This window comes from Pleurodeles waltl, chromosome 8 (assembly GCF_031143425.1).
Source record: "Pleurodeles waltl isolate 20211129_DDA chromosome 8, aPleWal1.hap1.20221129, whole genome shotgun sequence".
Classification (NCBI taxonomy): domain Eukaryota; kingdom Metazoa; phylum Chordata; class Amphibia; order Caudata; family Salamandridae; genus Pleurodeles; species Pleurodeles waltl.
The window spans coordinates 1,229,115,944-1,229,137,361 of NC_090447.1; the positions used below are offsets into that span (position 1 = coordinate 1,229,115,944).

General features: G+C 44.3%; 1 protein-coding gene across 7 annotated transcripts in view; it reads left to right on the forward strand.

Moving 5' to 3' along the window:
- SUPT20H (SPT20 homolog, SAGA complex component) overlaps positions 1-21,418 on the forward strand; it is a 566,651-nt gene that overhangs the window by 63,437 nt on the left and 481,796 nt on the right. For all 7 annotated transcript variants that reach the window (XM_069205513.1, XM_069205509.1, XM_069205512.1 and 4 more), the window contains one exon: positions 11,421-11,498. The gene's annotated coding sequence lies outside the window, so the exon portion shown is untranslated. The remainder of the gene's footprint in view (positions 1-11,420; positions 11,499-21,418) is intronic.

Here is a 21,418-nt window from a genome sequence, read left to right on the forward strand (position 1 = left end):
GTGTTGCAGAAGAAGCATTTCTCCAGTGCGACTTATTGCTTGCTTCTATGTGTATGTGCATTTCCAGTTAAATAATTTCATAAGTGGAGAACTAATCAGCTCTTGATTTTATTTCCTAGAAGAAATGGGTCCTGTAAGAAAACTAGTACTATAGTACCCATGAACTGTTTTCTGCTTATAGTGGACAGAATGTCCCACAAGAATAATTAGTGACGAAAACTGAAGGTTATCTGAGGGTTGCCTTGGCTGGCATGCTAATGGATCATGACCTGCTCCTAACCCTTTATATCATTCATTCCTTGCTATTTGCCAACATACTGATTCTCTGCAAGTACAATGTGCTGTTGGGAACAGTCCCAACCTTAACCAATTCCTTCATTTTGTTCTCTGGAGGCCCCTTTTCCAAGGCTAGTCAGGCAAGTGAGAATACTTTTTTGAGACACTACTAAATTCATATCTCCAACCATTTTAAAACCTAAGCATGTAGTCGAATGGACAATATTGATTAGAAAACATTAATTTGTAACAATGCTTGAAATTAGAGAAAAGTGTGTGAGAACCTTGCACCCGTCGAACCTCCTAACTCCAGGCCTGTCTGAAGAGATTGACTCCTCTCTAAATGTCTAGCCTGACGTGAAGTATGACTAGTAATGGTAGGTGAATACATAATTTTTGTTTCTTATCAAGACGCTTCCGGTTCCTGTATGTAAGAAGATGATCAACCATTATTTTGTGAAGTGTTGTACTTTTGTAAAAACATCTTTCTGAAATAAGGTTTAATATGTATGTTAAGCAGAGTTCGCATTCAGTATATCTTTAGATTTCAAAGGAAGCATTTGCAAGATTCAGAAAGCAGTCATTGTACTGATGGAAACAAAATACATGTTTGTTATCATTTGCTTCAAATTCAGTGTCCTCAAGTGCTGCATATGGTTTTGAATCCATAGTGCTTTGTATTAAAACCTCCATATTAAGTGGATTTGCATAGGGTTATGAAAGTGTATAATCATTTTAAGAAGAACCAAAAAAATATCAAAGAGCCCTGATCAGATAGTTAACTCTTACCTAAAACCATGATTTAGTGGAATTGCAGTGATGCTAACAGTGAATACATTACTTTAGACTTGGTGAAATGGAAAATGGTTTTTGAGTTTTGTTGACTGGACCAGGAGTTTGATCTTCCTGTCCATGTCACAGCTGTGCAATGGTAACCACAATTGTAATCCCCCAAATGAAATTAAATCCTACAATTTTAATCCAGTCATGTATCTAAGGTGGGCTCAGATACTTGTCAAGACTGACATTGAGGAAGACAAGTCCAGTGTGCTGCAGTGGTGATGTTACAATGACACTTCAAAATGAAGTGGTCCAACACAGAGTTACACTTGCAGAAATAGTGTAGGAAAATGGCTCCTTGCTGCAGTTACTCCTCCCCCCCCCCCCCCCCCACGTTTTGCCTGATATTGATGCTGACTTGACTTAGAAGTGTGCTGGGATCCTGATAACTAGGCCCCAGCACCAGTGTTCTTTCACTAAAAATGTACCATTGTTTCCACAATTGGCACAACCCTGGCACACAGATAAGTGCCCCTGTAAAAGGTACCAGTGGTACCAAGGGCCCTGTGACCAGGTAAGGTCCCTAAGGGCTGCAGCATGTGTTACTCTGAGGGACCCCTCACCTAACATGTGCACACTGCCATTGCAGATTGTGTGTGTTGGTGGGGAGAAAAAGGCAAAATCGACATGGCATCCCCCTCAGGATGCCATACACAAAAAATACTGCATGTGGCATAGGTAAATCACCCCTCTATTAGGCCTTAAAGCCCTAAGGAAGGGTGCACTATACCACAGGTGAGGGCATTGTTGCACGAGCAATATGCCCCTACAGTGTCTAACTCCATTCCTAGACTTTTTAAGTACAGTGTGGCCATATTAAGTATATGGACTGGGAGTTTGTTAAAAAAAACTCCACAGCTCCATAATGGCCACTCTGATTACTGGGAAGTTTGGTATCAAACTTCTCAGAATAGTAAACCCACACTGATGCCAGTGCTGGATTTATTACAAAATGCACACAGAGGGCATCTTAGAGATGCCCCCTGTATTTTACACAATCCTTCAGTGCAAAACTGACTGGTCTGTGCCAGCCTGCCACTGAGAGATGGGTTTCTGGCCACATGGGGTGTGTACCTTTGTGCACTCTGTGACCAGGAACAAAGCCTGTCCTGGGTGGAGGTGCCTCCCCCCCTCCCGACCCCCTTTGCAGGAACTGTAACACCTGGCGGTGAGCCTCAAAGGCTCAAGCCTGGTGTTACAACGCCCCAGGGCACTCCAGCTAGTGGAGATGCCAGCCCCCACTTTTGGTGGCAAGTCTGGAGGAGATAATGAGAAAAACAAGGAGGAATCACCCTCCAGCCTGGACAGCACTAAGGTGTCCAGAGCTGAGGTGACCCCTTCCTTAGAAAATCCTCCATCTTGGCATGGAAGATTTAGCACAATAGGATTAGGAATGTGCCCCCCTCCCCAAAGGGAGTAGGCACAAGGAGGTTGTAGCCACCCTCCGGGACAGTAGCCATTGGCTACTGCCCTCCAGCCTTAAGCACACCTGTAAATCTAGTATTTAGGGGTGACCCTGAACCCAGAAATTTGATTCCTGACACCTAAGGAGGACTGCTGACCTGAAAACCTGGCAGAGAAGGAGACGACAACTGCTTTGGCCCCAGCCCTACCGGCCTGTCTCCAGATTCAAAGAATCTGCAAGAGCAACACATCCAGTGGGACCAGCGACCTATGCCGACTCAGAGGACTGCCCTGCAACCCAAAGGACCAAGAAACTCATGTGGACAGCTGCTCTGTCCAAAACAACCAAGAGGAAACCAACTCCTCCTAAAGCGTGTGTCCTCAACACTCTGCACCCGACGCCCCCAGCCCGTGACCAGAGAAACCAACACTGCAGCGAGGACCCCCAGACGACGCTGTCCCTAAGATGACCTCCCTGCACCCCCACGGCAATGCCTGCAGAGAGAATCCAGAGGATCCCCTGACCACAACGGTAACAAAGAGCCCGACGCCTGGAAGAAGCACTGCAGCCCCCAGGCCCGAGAGGAACCAACTACTGGTGCAGGAGTGAGCAGCAGGCGGCCCTCATCTTTGCCCACTCAGTGACTGGCCCGAGAAGCCCCCCTGTTCCCTGCCTGCATCGCCAGAGTGACCCCCGGGTCCCTACATTGATTTCAGTCACAAACCCGACGCTTTGTTTGCACACTGCACCCGGCCGCCCCTGTGCGGCTGAGGGTGTATTTTGTGTGCCTGTTTGGGACCCCCTCCCCCCAGTGCTCTATAAAACCCCCCTGGTCTGCTCCCCGAGGGTGCAGGTACTTACCTGCTAGCAGACTGGAACCAGAGCACCCCTAGTCGCCATAGGCGCCTATGTTATTTGGGCCCCTCTTTGACCTCTGCACCTGACCGGCCCAGTGCTGCTGGTGTTGTCTGTTTGGGGATATCTTGAACCCCCAATGGTGGGTTCCCTATGCCCCGGTGACTGAACTTGTAAGTGCTTTACTTACCTGACAAACTAACCTTTACTTACCTACACCCGGAACTGTTGAATTTTGCACTGTGTCCACTTTTAAAATAGCTTATTGACATTTTATGCTACACTGTGTACTGTTTTTATTTAAGTTCTATATTTACCTATGCCAGGTACCTTACAATGTACGTACTTACTTGATATCTGAATATTGTGGTTCTAAAATAAATTAAGAAAATATTTTTCTGTATAAAAACCTATTTGCCTGGAGTTAAGTCTTTGAGTGTGTGTTCTCATTTATTGCCTGTGTGTGTACAGCAAATGCTTAACACTACCCTCTGATAAGTCTAACTTCTCGACCACACTACCACAAATAGAGCATTAGTATTATTTATTATTGCCATGATCAACCTCTAGGGGGAATCCCTGGACTCTGTGCACACTATCTCTCACTTTGAGATAGTATATGCAGAGGCAGCTTCCTACAAATAGGATTAAACATTTTTGGAACTGAGGGAGACAAAGGCACACCCATGTGTTTCTGTGTTTATTTAAAAAAAAATGATTATGAAGTCTATAATTAAATTATGCATGAAAACATTAGACCACCAATAGTAAATAAGTTAACCTGCAGAAATAGGTAAATAGAAAAATTCAGTATTATACGGGATATTAAATCTATACATACTTAAAAAAAAGAAAAAGTAGTAATTAACTTTTTCCTAAAAACGTGTAAACATCAGCGGGGTAAGAAGGAGCTAATACTAATTTTCTTACATCATTTGTAGTAGAAATTGCTTCCCACAGTATCACAGACTTCAAGTATGTCTTACAAACTACTTTTACTCCTGGGCATATGACCAACACATGATAAAGAGGTTTAATTTCACCCCACATAGATTACAAAATCTTCCTTGGTTTCTTATACCAGCTAAATCCCTCAGTAATTTCTTTGGCCGTTTGAGAAGCTGCTGAGTCAATATCATCCTTGTCAGCCACCATTCCTGGTAAAGGAACTGTTGTCTCTGAGTTGTTAGTTTAACAGAATGCCCTGTTGAGGGATCATAAAAGGTACTTTAGTTCCTGGACTCAACTGAAGATAATTTACTCCCTGATGAGGTTTTGCAGAGTAAATTAAAACCTGTTAATTCTTCTTAGACCTTTGTAATGGTGGCAGGGTTACAGTTTTTATGTCTTTTTCTCCAGTCTTGCGCGCTAAATGGCTGTTTCTAATGGACTTTCGTTTGAACAAAGTTGAAGAATTTGGAATGCAGACAGTAGTTTTTGCATCTTCCTGACAGAGTAGCTCCAATATCTGCTCACTGGTCTCTTGCAGTCTTGTGAAAAACAAGATGCATAGTAAGGCCTCAGCCCACTTGAGAGGTTTTGAATATGCATAGGAATGCCAAATAATGTGTAACACCTGTTTAAGCATAAACTTAGCACCCACAAGTTCAAAGCTTGGTCACATTTTCTCTCTTAAAAATTACATTGCTTTGAGGGTGGAAGAAATGTGAGAATCATAATTGCACTCCCACGGCAAACATTTGCAGCTATCTAAACGAACAACTTAAATTGCGCCAATTGCTGATAAAGACTGTGGTTCTCTTGGTGCAATGTGAGCACTGGCTGTGTGTTGTCTTCACCCAAAGAAATCTAGAACAGGACTCAGCAGCAGCCAAAGTATGTTTTGCAATAATTCTGATTAGTTACTGAAAACAAGGAGTGCCTCCTCTCAGATAAATGAGTGCTGAAACTGTAATCTGTTTTCCATTAACAAGTAGAGAAAGGGTAGCAGAAGTTTGTAAAAAGGCCATTGAGTGGTGCCCGTAAATCATCATAACTAAAACTAACATTGGGATAAAGGTGAGAGAGCACACAGACACACTGATGAATTGCAGCATTGCATCAATCGGCAAGTCTCCTGTTAACTATAAACACATAAAATGCCAAGAAACGGCTAACCCCTATCGCGTACGTTCTCATTATTTTAATGAGGCTACTGGATGTGGGCGGCAGAATTGCATAGATTGCAACTAGCAGCGCTTCATCTCTGCCCAAGAGTAGGGATGATTGTGGCAACCGGGCGCATCACAAGAAAGACTCCTCAGGGGAATCATGGTTGATCAGATCTCGTCCCTTTCTCTCACTTACAGTAGTCTCACACAGGCAAAGACAAACAGAGGCAGAATATAGTTCAGTAAGGGTTTATTGAAGTAACTGCTTCTTGGATAGAATGGCACATATTGCAATAACTAGGATGATAAAACACAATAAGAGCAAGATTGTGACAAGGAGAGTGAAACATAAAAACAGTCCCACCATACTGTCTTTAGAAGTCATATATATTTCTTCCCTACTTAAGATATGTGGGCGCACAGCATAATAAGCCTAATCTGCTCTTCAGGGTTCCCCCCTGGGAAGATGACATCCCCCATACCTGAGCTAGGAAGTCTGTAGTCTAGAGAGACACCTTTCCCATATAGGCCAGGGAGTCGGTAGGTCTAAGCAAGCAGCTGTAGCGAAGGCAATCAGCATGCAGTCATGGTCATTTGGCTGGAATCTCCTTCAAATGTGTATGGGAAAAGGGAGTGTTTGTATAATTTTAAAAAATTGACATTCTAAGAAAGCGTCCCCACCTAGGAAAATGCATGTTTCTGTGAATGTTGGAGACATAGTGTACCACTTTTGCCGGCAACCCTATCTGACTGCAGCCTTGAGAAAGTCACAAAGTGAAATGAATGCCCTGCTAAGAAAGTAATGCTTTCCTACGCGAAAGAACAACTAGATAGAGAAAAATAAAACAATACCACAAATGTGGCTAATGCTAGAAAAAGCAATGCTGAATAAAATGTGACTGGGCTAAAGAGCACAACGGCAGGCCTAGTTTGATATAATAACGGGTCTAAAATATGGCTAAAATAGCTATACAACATCCCTACAGTGCACTTAAAAAAATACAGGTAACACATTCCAGATGGGTGAGAATTGTATGTCAATAACTGAGGGATTTACCTCCTTGTTAAAGCAAAACACTTTATGCTCTGTTTTAGCCTCTTTTTTCACTCATTCAAGTTTATGAATCATTCTATTTTCATCACAACAAAGTCTTCCATCCACTTTTTGGTCAGTTTCCGGTATCCTCTGTTCCATATTTCTGTATTTGTGAGTCTTGTTGGTGTTATGTCCTACCAAAAAAAGCATTTTGAGCACAGCATTGACTCCTAGGTTAGTGCTGTAGGTTTGTAAATGAACTCATGCTTGGCCTTAAAAATGTATTGTAGCCCAGAGCGACATTTTTATTAGAAATTGGGTTTCTAGTTGGCAGACATGCTCACCCTGGGCTAGCAGGAACCTCATTCCTAGCCAGGGTATGTCACAAACACCCTCTATGTAGGTGCTCACCCTCTTTTAGATTTATTTTGCCATTTTGAAAGAAAATGATTTTTGTGTTATTAAAAGAGTCACTATTAAGAAGGTGCCAAATTTGTAACACTGATTTTTGGCAAGTTTGCTCAAATTACCATTGTGGTATCACACACTAGTTTTAGTTCATTTTCCTACATACATACCGTAAGCAACTGTGTGCAGTCAAAAAACAAAACAAAAAAACTCTTCTTAGCCTTCTTATCAGCCTACTGCGAAACAGTTTATAGAAGAGATAAGGCAGCAATGATAGCACAGTGAGAGTTTGCATTTTCTCAAGGTGGTTCCATGCCTGGGGAAAATGTTATTTAATTACTAATTCAGAGGCCTCGTGGTTTAGATGTATTTACAGTGCTTTCCTCAGTCTGATGCTCTGCTTTGAGATGATGGGATAGAGAAAGTGAGTGTCAGAGGCAATGAGTCCGGAATGCAAAGCACTCTGCACCCTATAATATTTGCATCCCGTCAAGAGGACTGACTGATCTGAACGGGGTAGTGTGGCATTATCAGCTAGACATGTAGTATAGCACCCTACTCTAGAGGTTCATATACATGTGATATCGGGTCTTGAAATTGACCCATTGCTGACTCAGAAGTCTGCGGAGTGGCATCAGTGCACATGAGAATTTTCTGGGCACTTCAGGCTCATATTGAGGTGAATGACATGATTTTGCACTCTTTGAGGGTTGACTCTTTAATTGATTGGCACTCCTTTATAAACTCCATTGCTTTTAATCAGTTGTGGAAGTTTCCACTACATGTACAAGAGAGATCTATTGAGAGCCAGAGCAGCAGCATCATTAATCAAAGGACACAAAGATGGCAGGTGCCATTTTTGATGTTGTTGTTTGGTCTATAATCATTGATAGGTAATGAGACTGTGAGAGCCCAGGAAAAACAGCCAATCAAATGGAAATGAGGCCAGTTTTCCTGAATCCAAAGACTTTTATGTATATCATGTGCTGATTCATCCAGTTTTGGATCTTTTTCAAATGCTCCATCCTGTGCCTTGAACCACAAGTTTGATGAACACTGTTGCACGTGTTTGAGTGTTACAGTTAAAATGTCTGAAGGCATGAGTAAGGTTTTGGGGCAACAGTGGTCTGTTAGGAACCTTTAAATGTGAAATGGTTGAGTGTGTTAGCTGTTAACACCAGGCAGACAGAAACAAGGTGCACGTTAAACTGTCCCTTGGACATTTTAGATGGGTAAGTATGTCAAATGACACTTGCAGATAGATGACCAGTGTACAAACATGACCATAGTCTAATGCACTGGGTACCTCTCCTCTAATATTGACCAGAATTGGCCCTTACTGTCACTGCATGTCGAACCATGACGAAATGCTACTGAAAAGGTCGTTCTGCTCCACGCTGAAATGCCTATTGCTATTTCAAGACTGTTGGCTAGTTGGATGAAGTGATAGCTGTGATGTTACCTTGCAGAGTGTCTGTTTGGAGCTGTGACTTGTTGAGCTGTGGGTCACCTTGTTTTGGTTACAGCAAGTTCATTATGTATCCTGAATATTTCTTTAGCGGATTTGTCTGCTTTGGACACAAGAATGTGGAAGAGGGCTTATCTTTGTAACCAACAGTTCAGTTCCATCCCTGTTAATGTATGGGACATTGAATGCATTATGGAGGTTAAATTGCTTTACTTCTCTGCCTTAACAGTGTGCTTCTTTGGCATTTCATGAAATGGAATGTCACTTGGTCGAGGGTAGTGGTCTTGCTTGCATTCATTTATATTTATTTACTTATTTTTATCATTTATTATGGATAGCTGCTATGTGGTACTTCTGCACATGAAAGAGTGCAGAGAAAGGAGTTCATATTGATGTAGTGCTGGTTTCTGTACAAAGAGACGCTAGATTTGCAGGCAGAGGCTGGCGTTATTGGAGGTGAGCTCACCTGCTACTGAGAAACTGAAGAGGTTGTGATCCAAGAACAGGTCAATCGAAATATCTGGTTTTGGGACATATGAGAAAATTGTGATTGATTTGACTGACATTATGATGCATTGTGGCCATTCGTAAGAAGCAGTTGCCGTCCTTGTTATTAACTACAGCTCGCTTTTATAAATTGAATAAGTCAATATGGTCTGGTTTACAAGATGATTTGGTATGTAAGTTCCAGAGAGCAGTAGACTTGTGTAGCCAAACTAGGAACCTGGGTGAGGGATGCATTTCACAAGCAGGTGCCTGATTGTGCATTATTGAGACTTTGGATACCACAACAATTTGAACACCACACCACACCCATTAGTCCTGTTTCATTGGAAAACAATGAAGCTAGTCCAATGAAGATCTTGGAGAATAAACAAATCCTTTAGCCCAGTTTGAATGACTGGGAGGAGGTTAAGAGGAGACTGGAAATACCTTCTTGGAAGTTCGTAGCAATTGTCGGTGGGCCCAGCACCTGAGGCTGTTCTCGTGAAGGGTCGGTCACAAGTAAGGGGGGTTTATTTACAAAGTAGGTTCTTCATTGGGGATAAGGGAATGTCTCTTTTTACATGATCACCTCCAAGGTTTTGAGTGATGCTGCTGGTCTTTCGACTCTTGTGAGTACATTGAGACCTACCAACAGTTCTCAGTGCAAATAGTCTGATCCTTAAAACGTGTATACATGATTGGCTCACCCACAATTGATATGTTAACATACCTGGTGGTTTATAGTATATTGTTCCAGGGATACTCCAGGTCTGTAAGGTAGTGTCCCTTGTGGACTGCAGCACTTATTGTGCCAACACAGGTGTGACAAAGCAAAGCAAGAGTCCTAGCCTGCCATTGTTAGCAGAACAGTTATTGGGCTGCTAACTAAACTTTGCAATTTGAGCTAATGACAAAGTTCAGGCTTTCCTTTTGACTATATGTCTCACCCCTAAGGCATGCGTAGTGACTCCTGAGGCAGAATGATGTATATTAAAAAGTCTGGGAAAGAGAGGAGGAAACAGTTGCCAAACGACTGTTCCTAGGGTGTGTTTCCCTCAGGAAGCCACACCTCACGCATGGGCTACCAAACTCCACACACTGGGAGAAGGGGTCTGGCATCTTGGGAGTGGGCAGAATATTGCATACTGGGACATTTGACAGGATGTTTTCATCAGGCGTGTGGAGTAGCCCATTGAACCACACATCCAAAAAAGTCAAGTTCTGGTGTTAAAAGTAGCACCCCTCTCACCCAGACCTCAGATCATGTCTGCAATAGAGAGAATTGCTGTTCCCTGGATCCGACAAAGAGAGACTGCACCAAAGACTGGACTGATCCTTTGGCTAGCAAAAACAGGACAGTGCTTGTGGTGCACTGCTCGAGGAAAAGTCCTCCCCATCCCTAGAAGTGACTCCAAGAGTTACTTGGCAGACTTCCTGTTACAGGGCCACAAACGCTGAATAAGCCTGTCATAGCGTGTTGACCGCCACTGATCGCAGAGAGAAGCCTGGGAGACAGAGTTTTGTCACTCAAAATTTGCATGTGAGTTAGTTGGACCTGGGAGAGATGTCGGAGTGCAGTTCTGTCACCCAAGACGGACACTAGCCTCAGTTGAAGGGGCAGCTTTTTGATGAAACCTGAGACCAATAGACCAATGGCAACTGGTTTTTGCCTGGGTTTCAGCTATTCTTCAGGGGACATGGACCTCTTTGGCTAAAGTCGCCTCACTGTGTTTGTGGAGCTAAGGGTAGCCCCAGAAAGTTGCCAGTCACTGGATCAATATCCTTGAGCATCTCCAGCAGCCTCTATCCCTTACATCAGGACTACTCAATATGTTCATATATAGAGCATGTAACTGGATTAGTGACTACTTCGACTGCAAGGTAATGGTCCTGTTAAGCCTCATTGGTTACTGTGACTCGCTTCCTGCCTGAGTTGGTCGCCCAGAATGGGCTAGAATAGTCATGCTCAACTTTAGAAAGGTTTTAGAATGAAGAAGAGAAAGTTGGTCTTGAAATCTTCAGTGACTACAGTGATAATTTTCAGCTGCAGTCTTATTCGTTTTTGGAGTGAGCATAGTGGTAAAATATCCTTGTGTTTGCAGGCTTATGACTCTGGGTGGAAGATACCAAATAACACAGACTGATTTCACACCCCTTTTCCTGGTATTCCGTGTGAAACTTTTGTGTGTGCATCCAGAGAAGTGGTGGGGGCAGATCAGCTAGACCACAGTTTGTATCTCTCTTTGAATGTATGTTTTCTTGTTTACAGAGAATTACAGGCCAAGGACTGCACAAGTTATATTGGTAGTTTGGCCTTTTTTTAATTTTTTTTTTTTTTAATTAGTCAGCTCTTACTATAGCATATCTTTCATTTGTTGTGAGATTCAATAACACCCAGAAGACACATATCTGTGCAATTCTTTGTCTGTTTAATCAGTGTAGGCGTTATCTAGTTAACTATCCATCCACCTAATACGCCAGAGAGTTGTGAAACTTGTCATTTATAATGTATAGTTATTTTTTTCTGTATTCTAGGAGATGCCTGCTGCACTGAGAGCATGCCTCTCTGAAGCCCTCAGAGAGAGCTATTTTCGAAAATTTAAGCCATAAAAGGTGGGTAGGTGCCTGCTTTGTCAGAAATCTGTACAGCCTGTTAATTGCCAAACAGTGTGGATAATGGCAACTTTGATAATTATTTTTCCTCTCTTTATTGCTTATAGAAGGTCGGACTCCGTTTCTTCTCACTTTACATTTGATCTGTGGTGCTCGCCACAGTTCTCTTTTCTGTGACAGGCTTATTGTGTGAAGGGAGGCTGTGGGAAACAATGTGGCAAGGATCGTGGTGTATTTTGCTCAATCTGTGGGTCCCTGTAGGTCTCTCTTACATTCCTTTTTGTATTATGATTCATTTCATTTCATAATGTGGCCTTTGTTTTTCTGTTGATTTGACTTATTATTCCTTTTTCTATGAATCACATTAACCTTTTAGGGAACTTTTTCTATCCTTTCTTTTTTACCAGTCTTCTCATTTTGTTAATATGTCTTAACATTTTTTGGGTCTCTCTGTTATCATTTCTGTGGCTTCCTCTTTCTTCAAGTCTCTTTTACTGTTTCTCTTTTTCTAGTTCATACCTTCATGCAAGCTCCTGTTTTCCTTTCTATTCTTTCCCTTTTTGTGAGTTTCTCTAATTTATCCCATTTCCCACTATGTGAGATTTTAGTTCAATCACTCAATTTCTTTCTGTGTCTTTCTTTTTTTCTAGAAGTGTCATTTACCTTTCTATGTCTTTCCTTTTTCTTTTTTTTTGTTTTGGTTTTCTTTCTCTACTGTCTGGCTATACTGTTAACCCTTTGCACCTATGTTTCTCAGTTTCTGTAATGCCATTTCTCACTATCTTTCTTACCATAGACATTTGTTTTATTTTCTTACATTTTTCCTCTCTTACTTGCTTCCTCTGTTTTTGTAAATTCACCCTTCTCCAATCACATACAAGAGGATAGATATACAACCTCCAAAGAATAGACAGACGTCACCACATGACAACTGCAACAGCACTTCAGAACAGTCCTACCCGCCTTTCCATTGGCCCCTTATACTACAAGCTCTATCTTCACCCTCCTGAACTTGCCTCCTCCACCACCTCTTCCCTAAACTCTTCCACCAAGTACTTCCTTACCCTTGCACTACCTTTCTTCAATCAATTCTATGTTTGGACCGGAGGCGAGGATTATGCATATTTTTCTCCACTTTATTTATTAGCAGCCGAACATTCAACAATAAAACTACTACTCCAATGACAGCTTGGGTATTGGAGTACGTTAAAAACCAATAAAAACATGTATTTAGAACCAATCAGGAACAAGCAGTCCATATCATAGTCCATTGTTTGTGTCTCCTCCTCCTCTTTCTTCGCTACTTGCAGCCGAGATAAGTTGACGTTTCCTTCTACTCTAGTTTGTTTGTGTTGTTTGTTGTTTCTAATCTTCTTTTCATTATTGTTGTTACAATTATTTTATTGCATCCTTTGCAAACGTTTTTCTTTTGGTGCACTTTCAGTGAGGTGCTATCGACCGCCAAATGGCGCTCGTTTAGAACGCTTGCACGATAACGGATGCGCTGAGGGAGACGCGCAGCTTCAGTTTTCTCACAATACAACACGAAGCTCTATGCCTTCTCTCAGTGCGTTCTGCTCAGTCTGCCTGAAGAGAGATGCCCTTATTGAAATAAGGGTCTGTACTTCATTATAGCATTCTGAACGCCCCATTTTTGATTTAAGGGGTCTGTATTGTTTATTCTTTTTATACCCTATTGGGTCTGTATTTTGCCTTATTAGCCTATTGTGGGACATGCTCCCAGGCAAATGATATATTTATATATTATATATATTGAACCCCTTTTAAATATATTGTGCACCGGGGTGAAGTGTCCCTGGCTGTAGCCCTTTGACGTATTGAGTGAATTTACACTCTTAAAGATATATGCTGACACACAGCCTCTTGATTATATATCTGCCCAATTTAATTTAACTTAATTTAATTATAATCAACCCTCATACATAATATTGTGGACCTTAATGATGATGAGGAGTTTTTTTGACGCTGTTGATGCATCTATCTACAGATCAGTTTCGGTAGCAATAGGTCATCTTGAGGACAGGCTGTCTCAACAAGTAGCACGTGAGTGCAGAAAATAGACAGCCTCTAATCTCACTCCCTTAGTCCCTCCTGCCTCTAATGATTCTTTCCCTGCTGTGGACGCAACTCCAGCTAGGCGTCCTCGCGTAGCAGGTGTTGAACAAGATGTTTTTGATTGTGTCAAAAATTCCCTAATTTCCCTCGCAGACCCTTCCCTTTTTCATAGATACAACAAGGTCCCATTCCCCAAACCTGCAATATACTGATTCCTCTGAAGATCAGGATGACAATGCCAGTCCATCCAGACCATGGCTTCCTTCCTTTTCTTAGCCTGCTCTTAACATCTCCTCTCCCGCAATTTCTGCTATGTTAGATTCAGATAAAATTGTCCATCCTAGGTTTTCTGAATGGGCCCCGTTCGAGAACGTAGCGATTTTATGTGGCACGGCACATTCGGAAACCGATAAAGAAAGAATCCCGTATCTGCCTCAGAGCTGAATGCCCTCGTCTTTCCTTAGCAGACAAAGTCGCTATAACTTCTGAGTTGGACCCCAGGATGTCCACATTCTTGCAAAAGTTTATAAAAGATCCTAAAAATTGAATTGACAGATCAGGGAGATCATGTCAAGATAAATTTCTGGATGTCCTAGGCCCTTTAACAAAATTCCTTGATATGGCTGAAGATGCTAAGTCTTCTGATGCATTAATTTCTCCTGATGTCCTCTCAGTGTGGGCACAGCGTGCTAATATTTTTTTAAGGAACACAAACTGTGCTTTCTCTACAGAACGTCGTCGTTCACTGTTAATAAAAGTGGACCCTAAGCTAGGAGATCTGGCTGACTCTGAAGTGCGTGCTGGAATAAGAGAAGTTCGTAAACACTTTCACTTCCTGGGGATAAGGCACAATCTTCAATGAAGAGAGTGTTTTCCTCACGATTTTTCTCGGGCCGGTCGAGGCAGGGGTTGCTTATCGGGCCATACTCAACCACTCACCACTTTCAGAGAACAAGGCTCCAGGCAAGGACAATTTCAGGACTAAACCCGATTTGCTAATTTCTACCCAACTAGAGGCAGACTCTTCAGGCATCAAAGCGGTAGAGGATCTTCAACAGCATCTTCTTGCGTTAAGTGTTATCCCTTCTTCCCTTCTAAGAGTAGGGGGAGATTTGGCGAATTTTATCCAGGCATGGAGACAAATAACGAAAGATGCATGCGGCTTGCAGACAATAAAAGGATTCCAGATAAAATTTGTTGGAGCTCCCAGACAGATCTCACGCCCGAATCCTTTTGTGTTTTCTTCACAGGACACTATTTTGGTGGACGCGGAGGTTGCAGCATTGAGGACAAAGGGGCTATTTGCCCGGCAGTACCTCATCCTCGGGGGTTCATAAGCAATCTGTTCCTGTTAGACCAAGCCGATGGAAGTCGCCAACCAGTTATAAATCTCAAGGAATTCAACAAATGGCTAGTTTTTCGTCATTTTAAAATGGAAGGGATTCACCTTCTTTGCGATGTACTGCGTCCTCTAGATTGGTTGGTTCGTCTTGACTTAAGACACTTATCTCACTATGCCTATCTTTCCACCACAGAGGCGTTTTCATTTCGTTTGACGAAATCAAACATTTGAGTTCACTACTATTCCAATCAGTCTATCCTCGGCGCCTTGGTGCTTCACAAAGGTCCCCAAGCCTGTCGTGGAACATCTCAGAGCGCAAGGGATACAACTAACCATTTACCTCGACTACATGTTACTTTTAGCCCAATGTCCCAGACAACTCTCTGCCCAATTGCAGGTGACAGTAAACTTGCTACAGGACCTAGGGTTTGTCATAAACAAGTCCAAATCTCTCTTAGCCCCTTCTCAAAGGGCAGTCTTTCTAGGTTTCGCCATAGATACGGTTTTGGCTGCACTAAGTCTTCCCCCTTGCAAAATGAAAAATAAATTGCCACAAATTGCACCGTACTCTGGGTCAAACAAAAGGTTTCCCTTCAACAAATTGCACGCTTGGTAGGACTCCTCTCATCTCAATTTTTCCTGGTCCTCTACGTTATCGAGCTCTTCAAGTTCTGAAGGCAGCTCATCTATGCAAGGGTCTAACGTACTCTCAAAAGGTACTTCTCTGGCAAGAAGCTGTAGAGGAAATTCATTGGTAGCTTTTGCACATGGAAGCCTGGAACGGCAGAGCAATCTTCGGTTCGGCTCCAGATTTCATAATCAAATCCGATACCAGCAGATCAGGTTGGGGTGCTTGATATGGAGATTTCTCAACCGCGGGAACATGGTCCCCAGAAGAACAAAGGCTACATATAAATTGCCTCGAGCTTTTAGCTGGTTCATTAGCAGTCAAGTGCTGGACCAAAGACTCAATTAATTCGTGTGTTCTCCTAACGATGGACAACATCTCTGCAGTCCGCTATATCAGTCACCTAGGGGGCACCCGATCCAAGGCACTCCCCAATCTGCCAACCAGTTTTTGGCAATACTACCTGGTTCATGAAATTTCGGTCACAACACAATACCTTCCTGGCAATCAAAATCAGATTGCAGATTTTCATTCCAGACACCTCAGAGACTCCAATATGTAGAAACTCAATCCAGACATGTTTTCTTGTCTTCTGGACCTATGGGGTCTGTTTACTGTGGATTTATTTACATCCAGGTTAGATCACAAACTACCCAGATTTTTCAGTTGGAGACCAGGTCTGTTGGCAACTGCCACAGATGCTTTCCTTCAGGATTGGAGACAAGACGAAGCTTACACTTTTCCTCTGTTTGCAATGATTACTCAAACGCCTGCCCAGGTATGCCGACAATCAGCAAACATAGTATTGATCACTCCAATTTGGAAGTCTCAAGTTTGGTTTCCAGTTCTTCTGGAACTTTCTTGGGATTCTCCAATCCGACTCCCCTGTTTTTTTTGCTTCTTCTAAGTCTGAACGAAATGCCTCATCAGATGGTTCTAGAAGCCTCCCAATCTTTGATGGCGTAGCGAGTTTCCGGGGACGATGGTTGGTCCCGGGACTTTCTCAACAGGCTGAAGATCTGTTATCCAAAGCATGGGCTCCCAGTACGTCCGCAGACTGGTGTTTGCGAAGGAATGTCAATCCTGTGGAAGCTGATGTAGTCCATATTCTTACTTTTCAAGCGGACCTCGCGTCAAGAGGCCGTGTGTATCGTTCTATTGATTCTTACAGATCCGCTATTTCTGCTGGACGTACTTTGGTGGATGGCTTCCCTGTGGGAGAACATAAACCAGTCTTCTTCGAGGCATAAGGCTCTCTTTTCTTCTTGAACCCCGCTATTCATTCCTTTGGGATGTCAGTCAAGTGCTGAACCTCTTTTTGTTTTGGCATCCTAACCAATATCTTTCCAGAAAGGAACTTTCTGCTAAATTAGCCATGCTTCTTTGTTTAATATCTTGTAGAAGAGTTTCTGACGTCCCTGCTTTATATCTCAAACTGAAATTTTTCCCTTTCGGGAGTCTCCTTTTCGGTAAGTAGATGAACAAAGACCAATACCAGAGTAATCTTATCCTGCTTTCCCAGATGTCCCAAAACTGTGCCGTGCACTGTCTCAAAGTATGTGAGGAGATGTCTTCAGAAATTCACCCTCTGGCAAAACGACAACTCATTATTATATTGCGTAAGCCGAATAAAGTAGTTACCTCTCGTACCATTGCTCAGTGGGTTCAAAGCTGCCATTAGCATTTCCCTCTTTGGTTATTGTAAGGAAATGCCTCCTTGGCATGGTTACCCCCTGACTTTTTGCCTTTGCTGATGCTATGTTTTGAATTGAAAGTGTGCTGAGGCCTGCTAACCAGGCCCCAGCACCAGTGTTCTTTCCCTAACCTGTACTTTTGATTCCACAATGGGCACACCCTGGCACCCAGATAAGTCCCTTGTAACTGGTACCCCTGGTACCAAGGGCCCTGATGCCAGGGAAGGTCTCTAAGGGCTGCAGCATGTATTATGCCACCCTAGAGACCCCCCACTCAGCACAGACACACTGCTTACCAGCTTGTGTGTGCTAGTGAGAACAAAATGAGTAAGTCGACATGGCACTCCCCTCAGGGTGCCATGCCAGCCTCTCACTGCCTATGCAGTATAGGTAAGACACCCCTCTAGCAGGCCTTACAGCCCTAAGGCAGGGTGCACTATACCATAGGTGAGGGTACCAGTGCATGAGCACTGTGCCCCTACAGTGTCTAAGCAAAACCTTAGACATTGTAAGTGCAGGGTAGCCATAAGAGTATATGGTCTGGGAGTCTGTTTTACACGAACTCCACAGCACCATAATGGCTACACTGAAAACTGGGAAGTTTGGTATCAAACTTCTCAGCACAATAAATGCACACTGATGCCAGTGTACATTTTATTGTAAAATACACCACAGAGGGCACCTTAGAGGTGCCCCCTGAAACCTAACCGACTATCTGTGTAGGTTGACTGGTTCCAGCAGACTGCCACACTAGAGACATGTTGCTGGCCCCATGGGGAGAGTGCCTTTGTCACTCTGAGGCCAGTAACAAAGCCTGCACTGGGTGGAGATGCTAACACCTCCCCCAGGCAGGAGCTGTAACACCTGGCGGTGAGCCTCAAAGGCTCACCCCTTTGTCACAGCACCGCAGGACACTCCAGCTAGTGGAGTTGCCCCCCCCCCTCCGGCCCCGGCCCCCACTTTTGGCGGCAAGGCCGGAGAAAATAATGAGAATAACAAGGAGGAGTCACTGGCCAGTCAGGACAGCCCCCAAGGTGTCCTGAGCTGAGGTGACTCTAACTTTTAGAAATCCTCCATCTTGCAGATGGAGGATTCCCCCAATAGGATTAGGGATGTGACCCCCTCCCCTTGGGAGGAGGCACAAAGAGGGTGTACCCACCCTCAGAGCTAGTAGCCATTGGCTGCTAACCCCCCAGACCTAAACACGCCCTTAAATTTAGTATTTAAGGGCTTCCCTGAACCTAAAGATTTAGATTCCTGCAACTACAAGAAGAAGGACTGCCGAGCTGACAAACCCCTGCAGAGGAAGAACAGAAGACACCAACTGTAGGAGGCTGGACTGGCTTGTAGTGAGTACCAAGGGGTACTTGCACCTTGCACCAGGCCCAGTTATCCCTTATTAGTGTATAGGGTGTCTAGCAGCTTAGGCTGATAGATAATGGTAGCTTAGCAGAGCAGCTTAGGCTGAACTAGGAGACGTGTGAAGCTACTACAGTACCACTTAGTGTCATATGCACAATATCATAAGAAAACACAATACACAGTTATACTAAAAATAAAGGTACTTTATTTTTATGACAATATGCCAAAGTATCTTAGAGTGTACCCTCAGTGAGAGGATAGGAAATATACACAAGATATATATACACAATAGCAAAAATATGCAGTATAGTCTTAGAAAACAGTGCAAACAATGTATAGTTACAATAGGATGCAATGGGGAAACATAGGGATAGGGGCAACACAAACCATATACTCCAGAAGTGGAATGCGAATCACGAATGGACCCCAAACCTATGTGACCTTGTAGAGGGTCGCTGGGACTATTAGAAAATAGTGAGAGTTAGAAAAATAACCCTCCCCAAGACCCTGAAAAGTGAGTGCAAAAGTGCACTAAAGTTCCCCTAAGGACAAAATAGTCGTGTTAGAGGGAGAATGCAAGGAAAACACAAATCAGCAATGCAACAACGATGGATTCCTGTCTGAAGGTACCTGTGGAGCAAGGGGACCAAGTCCAAAAGTCACAAGCAGCTCGGAGATGGGCAGATGCCCAAGAAATGCCAGCGGTTGGTGCAAAGAAGTTCTTACTAGGCTGAAGAACTGTGAATACTGCAGGAACGACAAGGGCTAGAGACTTCCCCTTTGGAGGATGGATCCCCCACGCCTTGGAGAGTCGTGCAGAAGTGTTTTCCCGCCGGATGGACGCCAACAAGCCTTGCTACACGCAAATCGTGCGTTTGGCGTTTTTGGACGCTGCTGGGGCCCAGGAGGGACCAGGAGGTCGCAAATTGGACCTGCAGAGAGAGGGGACGTCGAGCAAGACAAGGAGCCCTCACTGAAGCAGGTAGCACCCGGAGAAGTGCCAGAAACAGGCACTACGAGGATGCGTGAAACGGTGCTCGCCGAAGTTGCACAAAGGAGTCCCACGTCGCCGGAGACCAACTTAGAAAGTCGTGCAATGCAGGTTAGAGTGCCGTGGACCCCGGCTTGGCTGTGCACAAAGGATTTCCGCCGGAAGTGCACAGGGGCCGGAGAAGCTTGCAAAGTCGCGGTTCCCAGCAATGCAGCCCAGCGAGGTGAGGCAAGGACTTACCTCCACCAAACTTGGGCTGAAGAGTCACTGGACTGTGGGGGTCACTTGGACGGTGTCGCTGGATTCGAGGGACCTCGCTCGTCGTGCTGAGAGGAGACCCAAGGGACCGGAGATGCAGCTTTTTGGTGCCTGCGGTTGCAGGGGGAAGATTCCGTCGACCCACGGGAGATTTCTTCGGAGCTTCTGGTGCAGAGAGGAGGCAGGCTACCCCCACAGCATGCACAAGCAGGAAAACAGTCGAGAAGGCGGCAGGATCAGCGTTACAGAGTTGCAGTAGTCGTCTTTGCTACTATGTTGCAGGTTTGCAGGCTTCCAGCGCGGTCAGCGGTCGATTCCTTATCAGAAGGTGAAGAGGGAGATGCAGAGGAACTCGGCTGAGCTCATGCATTCGTTATCTAAAGTTTCCCCAGAGACAGAGACCCTAAATAGCCAGAAAAGAGGGTTTGGCTACCTAGGAGAGAGGAAAGGCTACTAACACCTGAAGGAGCCTATCACAAGGAGTCTCTGACGTCACCTGGTGGCACTGGCCACTCAGAGCAGTCCAGTGTGCCAGCAGCACCTCTGTTTCCAAGATGGCAGAGGTCTGGAGCACACTGGAGGAGCTCTGGACACCTCCCAGGGGAGGTGCAGGTCAGGGGAGTGGTCACTCCCCTTTCCTTTGTCCAGTTTCGCGCCAGAGCAGGGGCTAAGGGGTCCCTGAACCGGTGTAGACTGGCTTATGCAGAATTGGGCACCTCTGTGCCCAACAAAGCATTTCCAGAGGCTGGGGGAGGCTACTCCTCCCCTGCCTTCACACCATTTTCCAAAGGGAGAGGGTGTCACACCCTCTCTCAGAGGAAGTTCTTTGTTCTGCCATCCTGGGCCAGGCCTGGCTGGACCCCAGGAGGGCAGCTGCCTGTCTGAGGGGTTGGCAGCAGCAGCAGCTGCAGAGAAACCCCAGGAAGGGCAGTCTGGCAGTACCAGGGTCTGTGCTACAGACCACTGGGATCATGGAATTGTCCCAACAATGCCAGGATGGCATAGAGGGGGCAATTCCATGATCATAGACATGTTACATGGCCATATTCGGAGTTACCATGGTGAAGCTACATATAGGTAGTGACCTATATGTAGTGCACGCGTGTAATGGTGTCCCCGCACTCACAAAGTTCAGTGAATTGGCTCTGAACAATGTGGGGGCACCTTGGCTAGTGCCAGGGTGCCCTCACACTAAGTAACTTTGCACCTAACCTTTACCAGGTAAAGGTTAGACATATAGGTGACTTATAAGTTACTTAAGTGCAGTGTAAAATGGCTGTGAAATAACGTGGACGTTATTTCACTCAGGCTGCAGTGGCAGGCCTGTGTAAGAATTGTCAGAGCTCCCTATGGGTGGCAAAAGAAATGCTGCAGCCCATAGGGATCTCCTGGAACCCCAATACCCTGGGTACCTCAGTGCCATATACTAGGGGATTATAAGGGTGTTCCAGTAAGCCAATGTAAATTGGTAAAAATGGTCACTAGCCTGTCAGTGACAATTTGGAAAGAAATGAGAGAGCATAACCCCTGAGGTTCTGATTAGCAGAGCCTCAGTGAGACAGTTAGTCA